This window comes from Sturnira hondurensis, unplaced genomic scaffold, assembly GCF_014824575.4.
Source record: "Sturnira hondurensis isolate 20B ecotype Veracruz unplaced genomic scaffold, ASM1482457v3 Scaffold0009664, whole genome shotgun sequence".
NCBI classification, from domain to species: domain Eukaryota; kingdom Metazoa; phylum Chordata; class Mammalia; order Chiroptera; family Phyllostomidae; genus Sturnira; species Sturnira hondurensis.
This window is the reverse complement of record NW_028082295.1, coordinates 960,395-969,509: the sequence shown is the minus strand read 5'-3', so window position 1 is coordinate 969,509 and position 9,115 is coordinate 960,395.

The window sequence follows — 9,115 nt, the reverse complement described above, 5'->3', positions numbered from 1 at the left end:
AGCCACCAGGAGTCTGGAGGATGGGACAAGTGGATCTCTTATGGGGGAAGGCACCAGTATGCTGGAAGGTGAGAGAAATGGCAACTCAGTCAGTGACATCCCTGGGTCTTCCTGGACCTCTACACCTTGGGCACAGACAGGTGACTCTTCTACAAAGCATAAGCATTGAAGGGTGGGATACAGGGAGTCCAGAGGGTCTAACAATTGCTTTCCCCCAAGCTGATGCTGTATGGAGGAGGGTGCTCCCCCAAAGAGAGTTGGTATCTAATGTGTGGAAGAGTGTCTCATCACAGGGATCCTGGGGGTTTTCCCTTCAGCTCTCTACCCACAGTCACAAACCCTATTCTCTCTTCACACTACTCTAGTCAGCTCTGCTCTCCCTTCACCAGAGCCCTAGGTGAGTGGCTGCAGATAAGATCTTGTGCACTGGCTCTTTTAGAGGATGTCTGAGTCTCTTGCAGACTCTGTCTCTCCCTGGAAGACAGAAACCCCACTGATTTTCACAGTCAAATGTTATGTGGGCACCTCTTCCCAGCTCTGGTGCTCCAGGCTGGGGACTCTGATGTGTGGTTGAGACCCCACGTTTTTCAGGGGATCATCTCTGCAGCTGAGATATCCCTCCAGATTCTCCATTGCCACCCATGGGAATACGTTTACTTTTTTCTTATTTTTGCCCTTCCCACTGGTCTCAATGTGGCTTCTGTAAATCCTTGGTTATAAGACTTCTGTTCAGCTAGTCTTCAGTTGATTATTTAAGTTGATTGTTCTATATTTTTGTTGTAATTCTCTTAGGTGCTGTGAGATGAATGTAACTCCCAACTACTCTGTTGCCATGTTGTTGTCTTTTTTTCCCCTTCTGGTCTTTGTTTTAAGGTAAGAAATAGAAATTCCACTAACAGCATAGAGAGACCTGGCCTGGAAACAAGACTGGTAGCAAAATGGTGGACTTGAGGACTTGGCTTCTTCATGCTCACCATTATCAGGCACTGCAAATGAGTATACTTTCTAATTAAAATAAATTTAGTCTCAAGCTAAGCCCCTATCTCTTTCCTATTTTCCTCTTTCATATTTCCCCTCCTAAGCCCCATTAGTACAGAATTTCTGCACCCACATCTCAAACACTATCTATCCCACCATTTTCCCTCATGCTAGCAGAAGCAGCATGCTGATGATCCCCTTAAACTGTACATCTGAATAAGTGGCCATAGAACAGCTGAATCCTGCTGTCAACAGCTTTAATTTTCATTGGGGGGGTGGGGGTTGTGGTAAATCTCACTAAAAACTGCTGATATAGCATCTGTCCTGAACCAAGGAGAAACCAAGGCTTGATTTTTAAAACAAATGAAAAGCTTGAGGCTACTTTTTTAAAGGAAAATTACTATAAATATACAGTGTGCACCATATGAAAGGGACCCCTTCACAAAATCCAGAACATTTTGCCTCCGTACTTCCCTCTCCAGGGTAACATCATTTCACAGGTAGTAGATCACCCCAGATTCCAATCTTGTTTAGTCGGCAGCCAGACTGAGACTTGGACCCTTGTATAATTGCTGGCCTAGAAATTTACTGAAGAATTGAGGCCAACGTAGAAAGTGCCTTATTGTCCATGGAGGAGGGAGGGGTGTGTGTGTGTGTGTGTGTGTGTGTGTGTGTATTTTTCTCACAACTAGAGAAATAATTCTGCTTAACTCACTTTTATTCTCTACCTTTTAGGCTAAATCCCTGGTTAACATATTTCAAAAAAATGTCATTTTCCAAATAGATGAGTCTCTGTTTTATCCAATGTAAAGTCTGAATTCCATGGTACTGCCTTATACTTTTCTCAGGATATATGGAAACTAACCCTTACCTTCATTCCTACCCCCCTCAGTCCATATACATACATGCACACATACAGCTTTTCCAAGTTGACATATTAAAGGTTTTTAAAAAGCTTCTAAAATTGTGCCTTCAATATTCTGTGCCTTTGTTCTTCTATTCCTTTGTTCTTTTGCCAGCTCATGAGCTCAGGGGGCTGCCTGGGCCTCAGCAGGTCCTGGGGAATCCAGAGCTGTGGGTTCACAGCTGGCTAGCTATGCTGACAAAGCAGAAGGCACAGGGTTTATCTTTCAGGCCATACCACACTGGAGGAAGGTCAGGTCACAGGGGTGTTATCCTGGCACTTGTAGCCACCACAGACCTACAGATGTCAGAAGAGCACAAGCCGTTCCTGTAGAGGTGTTCTTTGGCCCCAACAAGGGCTTCTTTTCCTTCTATTCACACAGCCAGGGCACCTAAGCTTTCTTGGGTCTAGGGCCCCCTGCAAGGGCTCTAATGAGCCAAGGGGACCCAAATCTTGGGTACTAATCAGATGTCCAAGTTGCAAACCACTTTTTGGCCCTGACTACCCTATGGTTTTCAAGGGTGGTTAGCACTTGTTGACATTTAAAAGAATGCATTACCCGATTGTTTTCTAGCAACTCAAAAAAAAAAAACCCCATATGCGTGGGGAATTACACTCTAGGCTGCACTCTTGCTTGGGAAAGGTTTGAAAAGCTGGTAATGCTCCTGAGCTTCCTAACATGGAGAAGTGTCTCATTTGTTCGAAGCATCCCTCCCTTGCCCAGCCCCAGCTCAGAGATGCCCATGGCAATGTAACATGCTCTCTGCTGTCTACCAGTGAGGCCTGAATTCAAGCTGCTAAATTTTGCCTGAAGAAGGTGAATATGAATGAGTTTGACTTTCAACACTTCCAACTGGGTTGTCATTTTGTAGTTAAGTTTTTCATAAGATTGAATGGGTTACGATACAGTTAAAGAGTATGAAAGTACCTATCCCCAGTGCAGAAAATGACTAATGCTCAATTCTTAGCAAACCAGATTTTAAAATAAGATTGTTATTTTCTCTTTTAAGATTCAAAACTTTGACTTCCTTTGCCTTTCTTGTATACATTACTTTTTATGATGCACACATATTTATCAAGACAGATTAGAGTGCATAATTGAGGTGAGGCTATAAAGTCAGAGCTGGGTTTCTAGATCTACAAATTCTGTTTTGCTTTCCCTATATATAAAATTGGGATAATAATGAATTACTATCTAACTACATAATGAATCATTGTGAGAATTAGGGTGATACAAGAAAAGCACTTAGCAATGAGTTAATGCTCAGTATATTTTAGTGATTAGTATTAGTATAATCAAAATGATATTAAATACAGTGTTTTGCGATCATAATGGCACATGCCTTTATATGAATACATGTTTACTATTTTAACTTTGGATATAAAAATACTCGTTAAATTAAGTGTATCTTATAATCAAAACCAAAATAATTAATTTGTGTGCTTTGAGTAAGACTTGAAATAAGATCTTTTAATGAATGTAAGACAAAGCATCTTTGTTCTCCAATCTGACACTAAATAAGCATGGTACATGAATTAGGTTTTATTACATTTTTACCCTCTTACCTTTATAATTGCTTCAAGTTGTTTTCATTGCTGTTAGAATGATTTGAGAGGGTAAATTGCAAAGCCAAAATGATGTAAATGGGAATCTGAATTAATGACAAATGATGTCAAAACCTGAGAATGTGAATGTAAATTGTAGTTAGACTAAAAGAAAGTTAAATGCCAGAAAGCATATCAAGCTAACATTATATTTGAAAGATTTTGTGGGGGTTAGGAGGAGATGAGTTGTGTGTCATATAATCATGTCTCAATCCTCTTTACCCTGTACCTTAAGCCAAACTGATCATGAAAAGTAATTAAAGTAAAATGTGGTTCCTTTGCTGTACCTGCACTGCACTGAGTGAAGTGGACAACCTGTGGGCTCCAGAGAGACCTCCCTGCACTCCCTGTGCAAGGCCTAGAAAGAATCTTTTAACCATCACAGAAACCATGTAGCGCTGAGGCCCCCAGTTCATAAGGTTTTGGACTTTGGAAGCTAGAAAAGGTCTTGTGAGTCCTTAAATTCCATTCCCTCCCTTTCTAGGGATAGAAAATTGAGGTCCTCAAAGTACAAAAAATGTGTGTAAGGCCACATAGCAAGTTAGTGATAGAGCTGGACAAGGAAGCCTGTTCTTTTCCAGACCTTCCTTCTGTGTCTCTGGTCTTAGTCTATCTCTTCTCTCTCTTCCACCATACCCCTGATCCTTTCTGGAACCTTCTGAGCACTTTCCTTTCCTCCCAGTAGTTGAATCTTAACAACTGGTCCTGCCTGGCTTGAGCCCTGCAGATGCTGAGGAGAGTGCTCTCAAGGAACCGAGTGACTTCACTGGGCCTCACTCCTGTGTCATGGGTCTTTTCCTCTGTCATCATGATTTGGGACCATTACAGCATCTCAGACTGCAGAACAATGGAGAAAGACTTTCTTTCACAGCAAGGCCAGCCCTGGATGTTTGCTGTGGTTTTATTAGAGCCATATTTTAGTAATGACTGCTTTTGATCATAATCTAATAAATGTCCCAAAGGACTTAATCAGAATCACACATGGGAAATTATCCAGAGGCAATAACCCCAGAACACGAGTCCACTCCAGCTGCATCCTGAGAGTTGAAGTGGTCACCTCCAATGCTGCTTCGGCCTTGTCATCCTCATTGCCCCTCCCTTTTGTGGTTAGAACCCAGTGTAGGAAGGGAGGTGCCACTGGCAAAGTGCCTATCTTCACAGTTTCACTTTCTAGCCCAGCCCGGCCTCGCCTGCAAGATTAAAGTACAGCCATTGTTTGCACTGTTCATTACATGCCATTTTCCAGATCCTTTAAGAGCTAATGCCCTTAAATTGGTCCTTTACAGTTACCGTCTTGCCTGAGGCTGATCTCCTACACTGATTCTATTCTCTGATCACCTGCTCTGTAGTGCCTGGCTCTAAAGTTGCCTCCCATTTATGCTGTAACCATGCATATCTTCTTTTTGAAAAAAAGTTTAAGGTTTTATTTATTGAGAATTTGGAAGATGGCGGCAAGGTAGATGGGAATGGAGCCCAGTTCTCCCTGTGCACAGCTGGAATATGTAGCCAGTCTTCTGAAGAGCAGAGTGAACAGCCAACAGAATCCCAGCTTATATGAAGTTTGAAGGCCTAAAATTTCAGAGGACATTGAAAAACAGATGGTGAGGAGTTTGTATTGAGATGGTAAGGTCCCTAGGATCTGCTCAGGGACCAAGGCTGCTCGGTGCCTGCCACAGAATATGGAGAGGGGAGTTAGATCATCAGCTCCCTCCCCTACCACAGCAGGGAAGGCAGCCTGGCACCAGGAGGGACCAGGATGCTGGAAGTCACTGAGGGGAATAGAGACAAAGTGCAAGACACACAGAAGCAGTACACATCTGCTGGGACTGTGGACACTGGCACTAGAGAAATTGAGGTGCTGGGAAACCCCTGGAGAAGGGAAGTGTTGGGCCAAGTTGGACACTGACTGGGATAGTCTCAGGACTGGTTGAAAAGTTAGGTTGTGTGAAAAGCCATTTGTTTGTTAAGAATGGTGGGCAGCTGCTTTGTAAGGAACTCTCAAGCAGCAGCTGACTCTTCCTGAGAGTGATTTCAGCTGTGCTCACCCAGAGACGGAGTGGCTGAGGGGAACCACGTGCCCATGCTGACTTATCTAATTCTGCCTGCCCAGAGGTTGAGTGCCTGAGTGAAAGAGTGGCTGAGATTGACACATGCTGTGAGCAGCTGAGTGGCTGATTTGAGGCTAGCAGCTCAAGGTGGACTTGGGCTGGAGGCCAGGAAACTGTGAATATTGCAACCTCAACCTGGTCCCCATCCTCAAAAATCCATAGGAACAGAGAAAAGGTGAAGCCCAGCCCCCTTCTTCCTGTGGCATCTAGTACAACCAGCAGAACTTGATGAATAGGTTTAAAGTCAGCAGGAGGCTTAATTTTTTATTGTTGTTTTGTTCTTTGCTCTTTTTTTCCCTTTTTTTCTCCCCCCAAGTGAGACAATAAGATGTGGAGTTACAAAGGACCCAGAGACAGATTGAAAGGGGGAGCACAAGTCCAACCCCCAAACTGAGAAACAGAATAGCAAATGTCACTTTGCTATCCCATACAGCTGGCATTTTATTGCTTATGTGTATTGTTATTTTTTTCGTTATTTTTACCACTTTTATTTTATTAGTATTTTTTTATTTCTCTTTCTTATGTTTAGTTTTCCTAGTTTTATTTTTCTGTTTAATTGCATTGTTTGACTGGTTTTCCTTATTATCTCTGTCTTATATTTTAATTTTCCTTCTTTCACTTCACTTGTGTACAGATAACTCACCACTCTTGATTTGGTACTTTCTATTCTGGTTATCCAAATCATATACTTATTGTCATATCATTGTTGTTCTAGTACTATTGTAAATAATTGTTGTTCCATACAATTGTACATACTACACAGCAACCCTCCCTGATCTTAGCCCACTTCATTTTATCCCTGACCATTATTATTGTTGTGGTTAACTCTATTCTCTCTCACACTAAGCCTACTTTCTATACTTTACTCTCACTATCTCTCATAATCAAAACTTGCACAAGTGCTCTGTTTTTTTAGATTCAGCTCACAGTACTCCTCCTTTCTAATAAGAGTCTTATATCTCTTTTACCTTGTTTTAAAAGATTTTATTTATTTATTTATCTTTAGAGAGGAAGGAGAGAGGGAGAGAAACATCAATGTATGGTTGCCTTTTGTGTGTCCCCTGCTGGTAGTTAGCCTGCAAGGAACCGACCTGCAACCCAGGCATGTGCCCTGACTGGGTCTTTTACCTTTTATAAGAAGTGGCTAGTTGGGTGAAATATCACAGTCAATGCTATACTTATCCAAAGAAATTCCTCTCTCTTCTCTATTTGATGGTACTTTAAATCCCATAAAACACTCTCCTGTTGCCTTAACCCATTTTACCTACCCCCTGCTACTTATCACATACAAGAATAAGTGGAAGTTTCAAACATAAGTAAACCTGCTACAGGAGAAAAAACACCAACAAAGGAACCAACAACAGGTAAAAACACAAGTATAACAAGAGAATCCACACAAACAGAAGAAAAGGCAAACCCAGAGCATCCAGACAAGGAGATCAAAGAGACCACACCACAGAACTCCATAGAATTCCTACCATAGAAGTTTACCCTACAAAGACAGCTAGGAAAGGGAAACATTGGGAAGTGCAGAAACAAACAAAAAAAGTCACCTAAAGTGGGGAGACAAAAAAGAATATGCAATAAAAAAATGGAGGACTCCCCACTAAAAGAGCTAGACAAAATGGAAGTAACCAAACTGTCACCTATAGAATTAAAAATAACGGTTATAAAATGCTCAAGAAGCTCACAGACAACTATGAGGAACTGAATGAGAACAATAGCAGCATGAAAAAGGAAATAGAAACTATAGACAAAAACTAGGAAGAAATGAACAACAAAATTTTGGAAATAGAAAACACATTACAAGGAGTTACAAGCAGGCCGGATGAAGCAGAGGATCAAATCGGTGAGCTGGAGGATAAGGGAGAAAAAACACCCAGAAAAATCAAGAAAAAGAAGAAAGATTCAGAGAGAATGAACAGGTGGTAAGGGAGCTGCAAGACAACACAAAACATAATAATATTTATATAATAGGGATACCAGAGGAGAAGAAGAGGAGCGAAGGATAGAAAACCTGTTTGAAAAAGTGCTAATGGAAAACTTCCCTAATTTGATGAGACAAAAACTCATACAAATCCAGGAAACACAGGGAGTCCCAATCAAGAGGAACACAAAGAGGCCCATTTCAAGGCATATCATAATAAAAATGGCAAAATTCCAAGAGAAAGAGAGAATCTTAAAGGCAGTAAGGAAGAAACAGGAAGTAACATTCAAGGGAGCCCCAATAATGGAAATGTTCCAAGTCAAAAAAATGACAAGAAATATTCCAAGTAATAAAAACCAGAGGCCTGAAACTAAGGCTACTTTACCCAGCAAGGCTCTCAATCAAGATAGAAGGCCAAATAAGGAGCTTCCCAGACAAAAAGAATAAAAGAATACACCTCCGCCAAACCAGCTCTACAGGAGATATTAAAGGGAATGCTTAAAGAAAAGGAAAGAAAAGAGTAAAAGAGAGAGGAACACAAGTATGAAAAAATGACAATGAGTAAGTACCTATCAATAATAACCTTAAATGTAAATGGATTAAATGTTCTAATAAAAGCCCTGGCTGGTATAGCTCAGTGGATTGAGCACGGGCCTGCGAACCACATGATTGCGGTTCGATTCCCAGTCAGGGCACATACCTGGGTCGCAGGCCAGTTCCCAGCAGGGGACTCATGAGAGGCAACCATGTATTGATATTTCTCTCCTTCTCTGTCCTTCCCTTCCCCTCTAGAGATAAATAAATAAAATCTTTTTAAAAATGTTCTAATAAAAGACATAGAATAACTGAATGGAAAAGAAAGCATGACCCACACATATGCTGCCTACAAGAGACCCACTCAGAACAAAGGACTACACAGACTGAAAGTGAAGGACTGGGAACAAATATTCCAAGCAAATAGACAGGAAAAAAAAGCTGGGGTACCATACTCATATCAGAAAAAATAGACTTCAAAAAAAGGGCCATAGAAAGAGATTCAGAAGGTCATTTCATAATACTCAAAGGAAGAATTCATGAAGAACACAAATACATTGTAAATATATATGCACCCAACATAGGAGCACCCAGATACATGAAGAAAATTTTGAAGGACTTTAAGAAAGATACTGACAGCAACATGTTTATACTAGATGATTTCAACACCCAATTATCAAAAATTGATAAATCTTCCAAACAAAACAGCAACAAAGATATTGTGCCATGGAACAATGATCTACATGAAATGGACTTAACTGATATATATAGGGCCTTCATGCCAAAGAAGCAAAATACACATTTTTCTCAAATGCACATGGAACTGTTTCAAAGATAGACCACATGATTGGACACAAAACAAGCCTCAATAAATTCAAGAAAAATGGAATCATATGAAGCATTTTCTCTGACCACAAGGACTGAAACTAGAAACCAAGTTCCAGGAAAAAACTCAAAAACACTTAAACTCAGGGAGATAGAATAGCATGGTATTAAAAAATGAATGGGTCAAGAATGAGATCAAGGAAGAAATCAAAAAGTTTCTAAAAACAAATGAAA